We start from the raw sequence: 16,711 nt of genomic DNA on the forward strand, positions 1-16,711 counted from the left end.
TTTTCCCCCTTTCAACTAAAAAAATAATCACAATGAATACTCCCCCTATATTAATTGTTTTACATGAATGAAACCTAATATGGTACAAATTCCTTGTAATAACCTGTAAACCCATTCATTGAAATATTAAATATAATTTCTTGTGAAGTTTTTTGTTATTTTAGTTTTTGTGTCATCGAAACAGTCTGCCAAATTTAGTATCATCATTGGGCAAGTTTAAAACGGCTTATTGTGTGTGAAATATCAGTAAAATTGGTGGAATTATGATTGGTAAATGAGAGAAATGTAATAACTTCTATATGAGAAATTATTGCTATTTTAATATTACTACCCATAGAAGGGTATAACTTACAGTAAGTGAACCTTGCACAGTAAACCATAAGCAGTGCTGAAGTTCTTGGCAGAGTCACTTTGGCTGTAACTGTATTGCTGTCCTTTGTAATTTTCATCTTTTCCGTTTAGACCGTTCCCCCCTAGCTGTGCAACTTTTGAAACCATGTCTTGCTCCAAATTTCAACCCTCATAAATGAGTAAATCCTTCAGGCTAGTTGACTGAGTCCAGAAATTGGACTCCATTGTCTAGTTATAAGCTGCCTTATACATTTAATAGTAAAAACATCCTTTGGAGAATTAAGAATTCTGGATCAGCATTCAGGTTATACTACTGTACCATGTACTGTAATCTCAAATTCAGTAAAATTAATGAAATAAGAAAACAGTATTTGAATTCTGTGAGCATGATTCTAAGTACTGTATTGTTTATATAAATGGAAGTGAGTGTAATGTTATAATGTTGCAGTAGTTATTTGTAGTTAAAGATCATAAGAAGCTGATGAAATGCATTAAGGTTTTGGTATATCTTATTTAAGACATGTTTTCTAGAAATGAAAAATAACATTTTTGCACATTTCCTGTGCATTGCTCATAAAGCTTGAATATTTTCTTCCATAATGAAAGTTGTAATGCAGGTTTGAAATATAATGATAATGTTAATGTGTTTACTAATGAAGATTTAAAATATAAAGGTATCTTATGTGTCCAGAACATTTGTCTCATATTTTGTATGAATATTCCTTCTAGAATTATTTTTCCTAAATAAGATGAGAGTATTTACAGCAATTCCTGTTGGCTATACATTAAGTATGTTAAATATATTGGAGGAAAGTGAAATTACAGAAGTTTAATTCATTGTTTAAAACTAGGAAATAGTGAATAAAATTTTTCTTCATCCAGATATGGCGTATCAACACACGACACAATGTCCTTTGGGTAAGTGGCCCATCTGTCCCAGGGTCAGTTGGCAGCTACGTTAACATATATGACTGCTCCTTACCAACTCGAAAGGTCAATGCAGAAAACCACCCACCATTCCCAACATTTTTCCAAGATGAAGAGGATGTTGAAGAAGAACTTTATGATGCAGATTTGCATGTATTTTCAGATAAGTCTGTAACATTTGCAGAAAAATAAGCAGATTGAATGTGGATGATGTATATATTGTGTTCTATATAGTATTGTTAAAGAATTTACAATAAATTCTCAAGATACCATACTTTATATCTTGTCATAAATGGTACAGATAAGCGCTTCAGACTGTCATTCGATGGGCCGGAGTTCAATTCCCGCGGCCGGCTGATGAAGAGTTAGAGGAATTTATTTCTGCTGATAGAAATTCATTTCTCGCTATAATGTGGTTCGGATTCCACAATAAGCTGTAGGTCCCGTTGCTAAGTAACCAATTGGTTCTTAGCCACGTAAAATAAGTCTAATCCTTCGGGCCAGCCCTAGGAGAGCTGTTAATCAGCTCAGTGGTCTGGTAAAACTAAGGTATACTTTTTTCTTCTTCTTTCAACCTCATTAGTCCCACTGTATAGCAGGGTCGGCCGCTCGAGTCAGCTTTCTCCATCTGTTTCTATTCCTTGCATCTTCTTCCCCCAGTCCCACCTCACCCATATCCCTCCTCACCACATCCATCCATCTGATCCGCTGACGCCCCACACTTCCTCCCCATCACTGGCATGTTCTTAGCTCTCTTGGTTGGTTCCACCTCCTCTCTTCTTATTACATGGCCTTGGTATCTCAGTCGAGCTTCCCTAGTATTCTCCTTTACATTATGTATACCACACATTCTTCTTATATCTTGACTTTCCCTCCTTTCCAGTAGTGATATTCCAGCAATCCATCTCACCATCCTCATCTTAATTCTTTCCAACAGTCCCTCCTCTTTCCTCTTAAATGCCCAAGTTTCTGCCCCATATAATAGTATGGGCCTGATAACTGTCTTATAAATCTTCATTTTGAGCCTTAATGCCATTTCCTTGTCCAAAACAACTCCAGTTACTTGGCTCCATTTTCACCATGCTTCTTTCACTCTGTCTCACTGCTTTCTCAGTACCTCTCCTCAGTTATTATTGATCCCAAGTAGTTAAATTCATCGTTCTGTTTTAGCAATGTACCATCTTCCACTTGAATGTTTACTTCTTCATGTCCTTCCTTACTACTAATCATTAGCTCTGTCTTTCCAATGTTCATTTTCAATCCTTTCTTTTCTAGGGCTCCTTTCCATGCTAAAAACCTTTCTTGCAGCTCTTCTTGTGTCTCCTATAATGACCAGATCATCACCAAACATCAGTTCCCCCGTTCTTCGTTATTCCTTAATTCTGATATCAAAGTGTCTATAATGACAAGGAACAAGAATGGGGTTGGAGCTGATCCCTGGTGGAGGCTAACCTTTGCAGGGAATGCCTCAGTCTCCCCACATTTTGTCTGTACACTGGTTCTTGCCCCCTCGTACATCATTTTCACTAACCTTACCAACTTCTCAGGTACTTCTCTCTTCCTCAGACACCAATAAACTACTACTCTTGGTACCCTGTCTTATGCCTTTTCAAGATTCACAGAACACGTAAACTTTCTTGTTGCCTTCTAAATACTTCTCTTTGGCTTGTCTTACTATAAAAATAGCATCCACTGTGCTCTCTCCTTTCATAGACCCAAACTGCTGCTCATGTATAGCTATCAAATCTCTCAACCTTCCTTCTACTATTCTTTCTAGTATCCTTCTACCAGAGGAACATTTTCCAGTTCTTCACACTCTTTCTTAGTGTTTAATAGTTGTGAAAAATATTCTTTCCATCTTCTCTTGACCTCTTCTTCCTCAGTTAAAATATTTCCATTTTCATCTTTAATAATTCCTACCTCTCCTACATCCTGCCTGTCTTTTCTTCTTGCTTCTGCAATTCTGTAGATTATCTTTTCTCTCTCTGGTGTTCCAATCACCTCATACCACTCTCTCATGGCTTCTCCCTTTGCAATCGCTTCCTTTCTCATTGTTCCCCTCTTTGTCTGTCTATACTCCCCTCTTGTTTGGTAGATGTTATCTTCTTCCCACCCTCTTCTGGATAAACAGTACTCTTTTCCTTCATGGCTTTATATAGTAACAGCTACCCGTTCTTCGTGAACAAGCTGCACATTTTGTGCCTTAACTCACTTTCTGTTTCCATACAAAGCTTGCATTGCATGCCATTCTGCACCTACGAGCTAAATTATGTAGAGTGCCACATGTTTAGTTCCTAGGAACTAAATATGTGGTACTAGGAACTCTCCCACACCTGCGTGCTAATCCTGTAATGTGTCATACCTCCATTCTGCAGAATCCATAACCTCTGCACTATAGCCAGTGTTGTCTGTGTGCATGTTATCCACAACCAGTTCACACCTTTAGTGCCATCTGCACCTGTGTGCCAATCCCGTGGAGTGCCACATACTTAGTTCTTTGGAACCAACTTGCACAACATTGCCAGTGTTACAAGGGATGTTTCCACTCCAGTGTAGTCTATCAAGGTACACTGCCGTTTAGAGTTGCCTCATAGGTACTCTCCGTTTTGCAAGTGTAGCCTAGACCAGCCCACTTCCTTATTTTGCATATGCTCTGACCAATTCAGTGCCATTTCATTTTTGCATGCAATTATTTATGTGGCCATCCTAAAATTTTAGGCATTTTTGGAGAAGATCAGACCCCGCTCTAAGCATTAGCAACATGTCTGCCGAGAAATATAAAACCTTCGCTGACATAGGGAAGGGAACAGAGCTGACCCAATGGGTCCAAGAGCAGGTAGGTGCCACTAAGAAAGCCAGGGCAGAGGAAAGGGAGTATGAGTTGCAGCTGGAACGGCTGAGACAAGAAGAGAAGGAGAAGTGTACCAAAAGGGAGCGCCATGAGAGAAAGGAAAGGGAGGAAAAGGAGCATCAAGAGAGAAAGGAAAGGGAAGAGAAAGAATAGCAAAGATAGCGTGAGTTAGCCTTGGCCCAAGAGAAGGAAAAGGAGCGGCAGTATGAGGTAGCCTTGAAGGAGAAGGAACTCGAGCTCAAGAAATTAAAACAGGACAGTGCCCTGGTATTGACCCAATGCCGTGCCGCTAATCCATCCATGGCCTCCTCTCATGCCATCATATCCAACATGAATGGCCTCATACCTCCCTGGAATGACAGAGCCAGAGGCATGGCTGGACCAGGTGGAAACCCTCTTCTTGGAGTACAAGCTGACAGACACAGAGGAGGCCATGATCCTAGCAAAACACATGGCCGGAAAGCAACAGGACACCCTAAATTCCCTGGAAAATGATGATAAGGGAAACCTTGAAATGGTCAGGAAGGCCGTAGCAACAGCATATGAGGTTACACCGAGCATTGGAGACAAAGATGGCAGGGTCTTCCAAAGGAGGTCGGTCAAACTTGGTCCAACTGGTGCTACAAAAAGTCTTGCACCTTGCAGCGGTGGGTCAATGCCTTGGAGTGCAAGGAGTCTGAGGACTTATTAAATCGACTCCAACTTGAGGATTTCCTCCATTATGCACCCGGCTCTGTACATTAACGAGAAACAGCCAAGATTATTCACCAACTGCTGATGCCTGGCTGATGATATGAGACGTACCACCCATCCTCCAGCACCTCCCATAGGCGCATAGTCTCTCCTGACCCCACTACCTTGTCTGTCCGACTGAAGAATGGGCACCTCTCAAATCCACTTGTGTGTAACTATTGCAAGAAAATAAGGCATGTGGAAGCCCAGTGTACAGCTAAAGAGGGAGCCATATCAAAGCCCCCTCTAACCAGAACTCCCAGCCTACATAGACCTTAAGGGGAGCACACGCTTACATAGAAATAATGCCCTGATTTTTATGAAATTTTTATGTTATACATACATATAAGGTGATGTTCCAGAAAAAATTTGAGTGATCGGATGATTATTTTGGATTTTATTAAAAAAATAAAAAAAACATAAAAAAATTAAAAATGATTCACCTCCTTCATTTTTAGAGCTATTGCAATGCGGCTTTATACACAGAAAGTATGTTTTTCTACTTCTTTTTTTTTTTTTGGTGGGGGCGAGGGGGGATTTTCCCCCCCAAAATTTGTATAATTTGATTATCACGGGTTCCTCGTCAACCTAAGAAAACTAGCCCCAAACAAATATTCGTCTTTCTTTCCTCTTTCCAATGGTATATTTAACTTTAAAGTTGACCTAAAAGTAAAAAAGTAGTTCGCGTTTGAAGTGCAAAAAAGTGAGAACAGAAAAACGACCGTAAAGGTCAACAAGTGGTTTTTTTGGTACTCGTAGAAAAAACTTATCTTATAGCATTATTTTGGTTGATTTCTGGCTCCAGGTCACCCCCCCCCTTTATAAAAAGGGGTATTATTTGCTCGAGGCTAGGGTATCATCAAGTACCACCTAACGCATTGTTGCCTGGTTTGAAACTAAGAAACTAAAAGTTTAGTAGCTACCAGGCTGATATTCTTGACCTATTTTCAGTCGTTTTTTTCACTTGTTTGGTCTTTTTGGTCCTTGGAGTTTGATTTTCAAGCCTTTTTGTCTCTCGAATGAAGAACTTCTTCTATACTTTCACTTGTGCCAAACAGATGTGTTAGTAAGTTGAATTTCTCATAGCCAAAGTTGTGTTCAATTTCCTCAATATTTATTTCACTCAATTGATGGTGCTGAGATTTTCCATTGCTAATTCGCTTTGCTGGGGCACTAACTGTAAACCTACACGATTGGCACTTCATTAAAATATCAGTGTCCCATCTATTGGCAGAGACTTCGACCTGAACTTTACCCCTGCAATCTCCTACCTTGCACATAATACCCGACACTATTTTATCTAACTGAGATTTGATATAATGAACTTGTCATCATATACTCCCTTTTCATAATCCTTTATTCATTTCATCAACTGTGAGCGTATTTTTGAAGGTGAAAGTATATAGATTGTATTTAGAGTTACTGGATGTAAAAAAAAAAAGGCAAAAAACACCGCAAATAGCGGAAAAATTGTTCAAGAGTAAAAAGTTGCCCACCACCCGCTTTCAACGTTTGGAGGCAACCCTGTCTCCTACCATGCATTCACCAAGGAACAAGCCATTGTTGTTGCCATACGCTGCCAGACGTAGGAGATAAGGTGATATAAAAATCAAAATAATTAATAAATTAGGCAAATAAAGGAAAAAATGACAATAGTCATTAGGAGCCAAACGTCAGCCCTACCTCGCCGTGTGGGGGGCGAAGGCCCAAAACCCCATCAATTTTAATATTTTGAAAAAATGCCTTGATCACGTGATAACGAAGGTGTTGCTCATATCTTACGGCCATTTAACCATTTTTTTTAAATTTCAAAAATATTCATCAAAAATCGAAGAGTGCGCTCCCCTTAACTGCTCCTCATAGAGATTGTTATAGCAAAGTTTTTTGTCACAGTTGTAAGCAGTACCATATTCCCTGAATTTCAAGGGTTGTCCTAGAAGGAAATCTGCCATTGTCATGGTTCTGGTGGCCACTCCTTCATCCTTGTCAGGACCCCAGCTGAAGGGCCTATTTCTGTTGCACCTCCTCGAGATCATTATCACACTCAACAGGTCTCTGCATTTAGAGACACTGGTCCTCAAGTCTCCCTTATAAGGCAAGACAAGGTACACAATGGGGTCATCATTTGAAGATAACAAGCCTGTAACTGTTGTAGGTATTAAAATTGGAGGCTGACACTCCCGACGGTCTGATTGAGGGTCACTAGGCCCCGCAAAAGTAGGATTTGTACGCTTGAAGTAGCCAGTAAGATTTCTGGAGACTATGACCTCCTCCTAGGACAGGACCTCTCTCCTGATCCCCTTCCCAGGCCTTCCATGGGTCCTGTCCCCTCCAAGTTTTCATCAGGCACTGATGATCACTCCAGCCCTGACATTGAGCCATGGCCAGGCCTGTGCCTGGCCAGTTTTGGAGGCCAGAAGATTTGATACAGACTGATGAGGTGAGTGGCTAAGTATCACTGGAAGCATACCTGATCTTTGTTAATGTTAAATGCATTAGATTCATATTTCGATTTATGGTTGGTCATGATGAATTGCAACCCAGTAGTAAAATCAGGGTTGATTGTACATCCTTGTGTGTCTAAGGAAAGACCCATATCAGTGGATCTGGTCAGGTGATACTCATGCATTTAATTATCACAAGAAGGATTGCTATAGCAATATGGAAGTGTCTGTGGAAGCTCCATATCCTTCTGGCTACCTTAGAAGTGTTTTACTTTTGATCTGTAAATCAGTGTCGTATGATGTCAGTGCTCATATGGTTAGGACATTATCTGTTTAACCAAGTTTGAATATATTGTATGCTAAAATGCTATGATTCAACTTTGCCTTGTCTTCTTGTTGCATTAAATCATGGTTGGCAGAGCTTGCAAACTCCCCATTTCTTCCTGTCCTTTGTTTTAATCTTTGATTAATGGATTAACAAGACCCTTATAAGAAAATATCTTGATAGTGCAGTACTTATTTCCAAATTTACTTTAAATTGGACAAAAATGCTGAAAGTTAGTATATCAACATCAAACTGGACCAAAAATGCTGAAGAGCTGGTATATCCTCTTCCATCTGCACAAAAATGCTTGACAGATGGTTTGTACTCTTACATCTGTACCAGATATACTGAAGAGCTGGTAAACTATCTTCCACCCAGGCAAAAAATGCTGAAGAGCCAGTACATTCTTTCCCACTTAAACAAAAATACTGAAAAGCTGGCATATCATCTTCCACCAGGACTAAAAATGCACGAGTTGACATATCATTTTCACCTGGACCAAAAATGCTGAGGAGCTGGTTGTTGTCTTCCACCTGGACCAAGAATGTTCTTGTATATCATTTTCCACAGGGACCAGAATACTGAAGAGGTGGTACATCATCTTCCAGCAAGACCAAAGTCGCTTTAGATCCAGTTATTTTCTTACACTAGGACCCAAAAGGTTAAGAGCTGGTTATCACCATCCACCAAGACCAAAAATGCTAGAGCTGGGTTATCATCTTCCATTTGACCAAAAACAGCTGAGAAGCTGGTTTATCATTTTCTTCTGTACCAAAATTGCTGAAGAGCTGGTACATCATCTTCCATCTGCACTAAAATGCAGAAAAACTGGTACAGTCTTCCACCAGGACCAAAAATTCTTTAAAGCCAGTATATCATCTTCCACTTAGACCAGAAATGCTGAAGAATTGTACATCACCTTCTACCTGGATCAAAAATGCTGAGAAGCTGATAAATTACCTTCCACCTGGACCAAACATCATCCACCTCAAAGTTGTCACATAACTTGCTGAAATTATGCTTTGTATGGAGACTAAAATTTGTACTTACATGTAATTGGGCTGACCTCTCCACCCCCATGTTACCTCCACTAAGTTTATCATCTTTTTTTTTTTTTTTTTGTCTATTTATTGGCAGGATTATGGGTAAATTAAAGAAACAGATTTTGATGGAACTTCCAGAAAATATTGGGTGACTCTAGTCTTACGATTATCTTTTGGTAAAGAATATTTTGCTTTTGTACAGAAACAACACCAAATCATCTTTGTTCCTACACGAATACAAACTCTCGGTCTTCATACGTGGATAACTTTCAGCGAAGCTGGCAAGTCCTGCCGTTAAACTTATGCAAGGCAGTTATGGTAACAGTTACCTATGGTAGGGGTGGATGTACCGACCACCCAACTGGTATGCATTCAATCTCTTCAATTTACTTTTGGCCGCACTCTCGACAAGACGTGCTTTTCTTCTCTGTCCTGCCGTTATACCTTTTTCCTCTTGTTGTATATTTTACATTTTGTAATTTGAAATATTGTTTTGGATATACTGAAACATTTGTGTATTTTGATATTTTAAGACATGTCAATATGTTCTGTTTCTGTGTTTTCAATATATTTACTTCCTCATACTGCATAGTAGGAGTAGGACTTACTCATACTGCGTAGTGGGATTAGGTGGGGAGTTTTTTCCCTTTACATCGTTGTTCTTTCTCTAACGCCTTCCTCTAGGTGTGTGTTTAATTATTTCCTTTTTTAGACACATAATGTTCCGATTCAAACTACACAATTTCTGGGAATGTGGTAATGTTTTAGTCTTTCAGTTGTTATGTAGATCCAGACAGTTGAGACGTTACGGGTTCGTTGCAGCCGAGGGTTTCATGCAAGAATTCGTCTTACATAACACAGCAAGTTTTCCTCCACTACCTCAACATGAATGTTAATGGTTCTAGTCCTCCTGCGGTTGTGTCGGTCCTGTCTACATGCTCGGACCAGTTAGAATTTACTGTATTGTCTCTTTCCCATCCGGGGGGGGGGGGTGTGTGTGTGAGCCATATGGCTCACTCCCATCCCTTGGATATACAGTAAACTCCCCCGTATTTGCGGGGGATGCGTACTGCCCCCCACGAATAGCTAAAATCGGCGAGTACTTAAAACTCCTCTAAAAGCACTTAGAACTGCCTATTTTGATAGTTTAAACACAAGAAAAACCCTCTAAAAATGCTTATACCTGAGTATATTAAGTTTTATCACAAAAAGTGCATTTAGTCATGAAAATTATATGAAAATACAGTGATTAGTGAATATTTCTTAGTGAAAAATACTGCGAATGGGCGAATTTTCCACGAATAATGGTTAGATACGTTCCACAGAGAAATCCGCAAATATGAGTCTGCAAATCATGAGAACGCGAATATATATTTCTTCTCCTTTCCCTCAGGATGGGAAATTTATTCCCTTCCTGAGGGGGGGAGGCATATTACAGTATTTATTTCCTTTCAGGCCCTACAGTTCAGATCTTGTTTTGCCTCTGGACTTCCCTGTCTTCTTGCACCACAGTTGTCAGCCCTGCTGCTTGCCTCAAAGTCAGACGGTGGTGTGTTCGCTCAGATCCTGGGAACCCCTCTACTTTCTCTTCACTCTCCCAGTTTTGCCACTTCATGTAATTGTTGTACCTCATCCAACTCGATAGTTCTGTGGTGGAAGCTAGGAACCGAGCCAAACCTGTCAGCAGTGTGTGTTCCTTTCAGAGCCTGGGAGCATCATCTATGTGTTGACTAAAATTAAGTATATCTTAGTTTAACCAGACCACTGAGCTGATTAACAGCTCTCCTTTGACTGAAAGGGGTTGTTCCCCACCTGGGATGGTGGGGGCAATGCCATATTTTCTTCTTCTCCAGGCTCATATGTGCAGTCTACATCATCATTCAGGGGTACCAATCTCAGATGGACTGCTTTTCCAATGTAGCCTTCATCTGCTTTGTGGCTTCCCATCTCCCTTCCGATGTTTTGTCATCCAGTGCCCTTCACTTTGGTTGCCCTCTTGTCACATGTATGAAAAAACTTGTATTATCACACAATTTTATTAGAATATATGATTATTCCTGCCCTGACATGTACTAATTTCTGCCTTGGTAAGAGCCGTCTGCTCCTGTGACGTCATGGAGGGGATTATACTATTTTAGGGAATATTCCCCAAACTAGTATCTCCTCCTCCCATGTTTCTACGGTCACTTGGGTAGAGGGAGCGACCAACATTCGTCCTGAACATGACTCTGTAGCTCCTTCCAAGTTCTTTGGTTTCTTCAGAAATCCGAGACTTGGAGGATGCTTGTCTCGAGCGTTTGGCTCAAGCAGGACACTCAGTTTTCTTTGGAACTCCAAGCCGATGATTCTCACCAAATGGTTCAAGATAGAAGCAGCAGTGGAGATTCTAGCAGATGTTCCAGCCAGAGTTAATGCACTTTCTTTGTTGGATGTGAGAGATTCTGGAAGCTTTGTGGCCTCAACACTCGCACGTTCGTGACTTAGTTCCTGTAGTTCAGACAACCATGGACATGACCAGGTTCAACGTTCATCTTCCTGTGTTCAAGGACTTCCAACCAAAGAAATGATGCCTTTCTTGATGTACATGAGGGATTCTGCACTTCCATTGATGTGTTTCCGCCTTAGTACTGATGTCGACTCGATGTTCGAGTGTCCATGACATTAGTCACCAACTTTCCACACTCTTCCAGAAGGTCCTCTGATTTTCATTCAAGCTTTCTCAACCGTGTCCTGTCGCATGTCCGAGTCCTTGAAGACATGCACGTACATACAGTTGGTTCATACCAGTCAGTCATCTTATACATTCAGACGTGGCAGCACAGATGTACGACTGTATATTGGCATATGCCAGTCACACAGGGGGGTGGGTGTGGGGGTTGTCTCAAGATAATGTGTCAGGGAAAAGACCATCTACCTGGCTTGAGTGAAAGGTTGAAAAGAGAATGGGATGGCCTGCGGCCATGCCGTGTTGAAGCATCATTTCCCATCCATTCACTGCCTTGTTCATTCTGTTGAGCGAAGAGCATTGATGCAGTAAACTCCCTGTATTCGTGTGGGATGCGTTCCAGACCCCCTTGCGAATAGTTAAAATCCGCGAATACTTGGTACCCCCCTCTAAAAAGGCTTATAACTGCTTATCTTGAAAGTTCAAATAACAAATGTATACTTAAAGTATCATCCTACATCAAATAAACCTTAAATTATTATCCTATTACTGAAATTATATTATTAATATAATTCCAAAGTCATCTTAAATTAGTACTCTTAAAAATATATACATACGTACTTCTAAGCCTTCCAGCCAAAGCAGAGAGGAAGAGTTACTTCTTCGACTTATATTCAACAAGGCTGGCTGGGGCAAAAGAAAAAGAGAGAGAAAGAAAGAAAAGAGAGAGAGAGAGAGGAGAGTTTATCTCTTTAATCTCCTTGACAACAAAAAAATTTATGCTTGTTTTTAGTCTTCCAAAGATGTACAGTAATACCTTTACTACACATTTTTAAAACACTATGAACACACACACACACAAACGGTATCTTTTCCCTCAGACAGACAGACAGACAGAGACAGACAGACAGACAGACAGAGACAGACAGACAGACAGACAGACAGACAGAGCCAGACAGACAGACAGACAGAGACAGACAGACAGACAGAGAGAGACAGACAGAGACACAGAGACAGATAGAGACAGACAGACAGACAGACAAACAGAGATAGACAGACAGACAGACAGACAGATAGAGACAGACAGACAGACAGAGACAGACTGACAGAGACTGACAGACAGACAGAGAATAATGGCTTACAATATCAAAAGATTGAAATCTGTGAGGTTCTAAGGGCAACACTCCTTCCCCTGGAAGTCACTGTTTGTTTGTTTAAAATGTTAAAAAATTTACTACACAAATGCATGGAAAATATTATATTATTGTTATTATTATTTATCTTATTAATCTTAATACAGTATTTGAAAGTGAGTACTTATTAGGTAAATCATTTATTATCATACGAAAGAAACATACGTACATATTACATGTCGGAAAAATTCTCTCATTTAAATAAGAGAGAGAGAGAGAGTTATTTTTATTTAATGTTATTAAACTTAATATTAATATTTGAAAATTAGTATGTACAGGAAATCATTATTTTATCATAAAATGTACCCTCGAAAAATAGTTATACTATTATCCTGAAACACTTATATATTATTTTAATAAAATTCCAATAGTACTTTAATATAATTTCAATAGTATCAATTCTGAGCATCTATCTTTGCTTTAATGAGGTCGGGGTCTGCCCTGAGTGGAGGGGGAAAAACTAGTTTTCTCTCTCTTTGAGTTACATGTTATTTAATCGTACAGTATTATTATTATTATTGTTATTATTATTATTATTATTATTATTATTATTATTATTAATCTTAATATTTGAAAATTAGTAAATAATTTTTTATCATAAAATTTATTTAGTCATGAAAATAACATCAAAATACACTAATTAGTGAATATTTTCTGACAAAAAAGTCTGTAAATTGCCAGATTTTCTGTGACTAATTTATAGATACATTCCACAGAAAATCCCACAAATATGGGGGGTTTACTGTATACCTTCAGTGGACATCTAGAATGGAGCCGAATTGCATCCACAACCACCCGAATCACAGCCAAGGCTGTATGCATCCTTTCCATGGTCGTGCCAGTCGCAACAACACTTGTCGGCGACAACCAGCCAATGTTCCAGGGCTGAGGCACGTCCATTTGCCCTCGTCCGTGGTCGTGACTTTATCAAGCCCATCCACGGACATGACTCTTAATACGTCTGCAGACACGACTCTTAACACGTCCACAAACGTGACCTTTTCACCTCTGAGGATGTGACTTTTAACATGTCCGCGGAGATAACTTTGTGAGAAGAGATCTACTGTTTCCAGTCTGGACCTCTCTCTCTCTCTCTCTCTCTCTCTCTCTCTCTCTCTCTCTCTCTCTCTCTCTCTCTCTCTCTCTCTCTCTCTCTCTCTCTCTCTTTTCTTCATGGTGTTTACCTTCACCATTGGAAATGGAGGATTTGAAGAATAAATTTTTCTTTCCTCTTAAGAAGTGGTCATTGATCTCATTCATGAGTTCAGTAATAATATTTATATATAATTCTGAAGTTTAAATCCTTACCTGTGATCACTCCTACTGCTGTTGAAGCTCTTCTAAGCTCAAGAAAGGATTCAACACACCTCTGGATTTTCTTGGCTAAGAACAGATGAGGAAATATCTCCTGTTCCTCAAGAACTTGGTGGAATTAGGCTTGGTGGCTTACTTAGCCTAGCCTAAGTGGTTGAGTCCTTAACCTAGCCTATATGATATCAGAGGAATAAGTTCCTCTCTGGCATTTAAGAACTTTCTTTTCATAGGATTTTGAATGCTGGTTCTTGGCTTCATCAGACCACTTTCACTTCCTTCTACACGAAGGACTTTGCCCACAGATCCTTGGACACCTTTTTCTTGGGTCCAGTGATGGCTGCCCAACAAATTGTTGTAGCTCATCCAGTGTCCCTGGTGGGACAGTTTGTATCTTGCCTAAGATGACAGTGTGGAAGAGGGAATGAGAGATGCCTGGTCTCTTTCCTTTCCCTTCCTTCCTTTCTTCTCTACCTACGGACAGTTTTGAAGAATGACACATCATACGCTGGAACTGGCTTGATGCAAGTGAGTGTTGCAGACATGCTGTTACAACATTATATGTTCCATACAACATACAGATATGCTTCTCAGTAGCCTTTTCTTCTGTCTCCAGCAAGGGGAGTGAGGAGTGGTGGCAATCCCATCGCATGTGGCTGGCATGGATTGTTGCTTGAACAGATGTGGTTCTCTTTGATTTCCATATATAGCCTTTACTTCTCTCTCCAGTAAGGGGATTGAGGAGTGGTGACAAACCCATTGCATGTGGCTGACATGGTTTGTTGCTTGAACAGATGTAGTTCTGTTTGGCTTCCTTATATGCAATGAATAAAGGGGGTGTCCTATCATCAGAGAGCAATTCCTCTTTCGAGTAGCTTACTGATGTCATCATAAGGGATCCCCTCATAGGACGTCTCCTCTGTTGACGATGCACATTCCATTGACAGTACTACGACATTTCTGTCGATGGTGTGAAGTCTGTTGACAGTAGAGTACTTAGCATGTATCTACATAAAACATCTTATCATATGACATCCCCTGGGGTTATCCTATCATCTTCTTTGTATACAATGCTGATGAATGGGGTTGCAGTAGCATGCTCAGCACAAACGTCAGTCAGACACATATACCAGGATGATGGAAATATGTCAGACAAGTTCCGTCACTGGAGTCTATACCCATCCAGGGGTACAGGAGTTCCGCTTCTTTGGCAACGTGAAGTGATTGAGCATACCTACTTTTCCTTATCATTTTCCCTTACCAGATTGGTTTTAATACCATAAAAGTGTATACAGGAAGAACTTTTATGTCCATAGAATTTTGAACAGTAGTTCTTAGCTATACTAAACCATTTTCACTTCCAGTATTGATGGGATCTTACGTGTCAGGAGTACTTTCGGTACAATGGCCAACAAGGAATCAAAAGCCAGATTGCACTTTTTTGATGAAATCAAGAGATAGGATGGTTGATCTTGACTTCTGGTTCTCGCTCAACCTCGAAAGAAGATTGATCATACTCTTTCTTCTCTCAATTTTCTGTTATTGTCTGCTTATTCTACATATTCGAAGGTGATCAGTTATATTTATAATTTTCCTTCAGTGGTCCTGTGGCACCAAAGACAGTATGACTTCTGTTACCCCCATAGTCTAGTCCTTCAACCCACACTAACAACTAGTTCGTTAGCTTTGAGCTGCCCGAGACACGGCAAAGGGAGCCTTTCTCTAGCTAGGGAATTGATCAACCAAGCTGACAGTGGAACTCCCTACTGGTCATCAGTACGTTTTGGGTAAGATCTCTAGAAACCAAAGTCATCCATATATCTGTCACATTCAGAAAGGACATATAGTTTGAGTACTGAGATAAAATGTATTTGTGAAATTCACATGCATATCCACTTGTCTTGGAGTGTTGTCCATAGGCAAAGGGATCATTTCCCTGCCTGGGGGAATGACCTTCCAAACATACTCTGCAATTTCCTGGTGGTCATTAGTACATTTGAGGCAACATCTCTAGGGGCCAGGGTCATCCATCGATCTGTGGCATTCAGGAAGAACCTGTCGATCTGGTATTAGGATAGAATGCAATTGTGCAGTTCACATTCTTATCCTTTTACCTTGAGTTACTGCCCTTGGGTCCTTGGTGGGTGCTCAATAAGTTATGTAGTTTACCGAGCTCTTAAGGACAGGTTGCATCTCGCCTAAGGTGTGCAGCTACAGGGAGAAGGTGTGGGCAGGACTGGCTTCCTACCTTCCTCCTGTTTTCTATCCTCTTCCAGTGGACAGAGGAAGAGCGAACAAGCCGTCAGCCGTCATGACTGGCGTGCATGCAGGTGATCTGCATGACTGAGTATCCTACCTATAATCCATTTTTGTTTGGATTAATAGATGCATTTCCTACCTCTCTAGCAAGGAAAGAGAAGGACTGACTATGGGCAAGCCAGCTGGTTATTTTTAGCTATAGTCTTTGACTTTGTGGGTTCGTCCACACCTTTGTAATCAATGGTTTTCATACTTTCCTTTGATTCAAAGTATCCAGAAGTTTGGCATGTTCAGCAGATCAGAGGTATGGCATCCTTCCTTTGCTCTTTCATGACCAGAAAGAGAATACCAGGTGAGCTAAACTACCAGTCAGTTCAGAAAATTACTTGGAATCCTCCGGAATCCTCCCTCCAATAGTAAGTCTCCACGTGAAATGAAAAAGCTTGTATTCGTGTAGGAACAACAAATGACAAATTTTTAATTTTGTGTTTTTCCTAACATGCAAACCTGAGGTCTTTACATAAAAGGTCCACCTCTTACCACCCCTCATTCTTTTACCTGGGCCAAAAGGTAAACTGAAGGGAGTGAATGCATCCTGGTTGGGTGGGCG

The sequence above is a fragment of the Macrobrachium rosenbergii genome, chromosome 37 (genome assembly GCF_040412425.1).
Source record: "Macrobrachium rosenbergii isolate ZJJX-2024 chromosome 37, ASM4041242v1, whole genome shotgun sequence".
Taxonomy (NCBI): Eukaryota; Metazoa; Arthropoda; class Malacostraca; order Decapoda; family Palaemonidae; genus Macrobrachium; species Macrobrachium rosenbergii.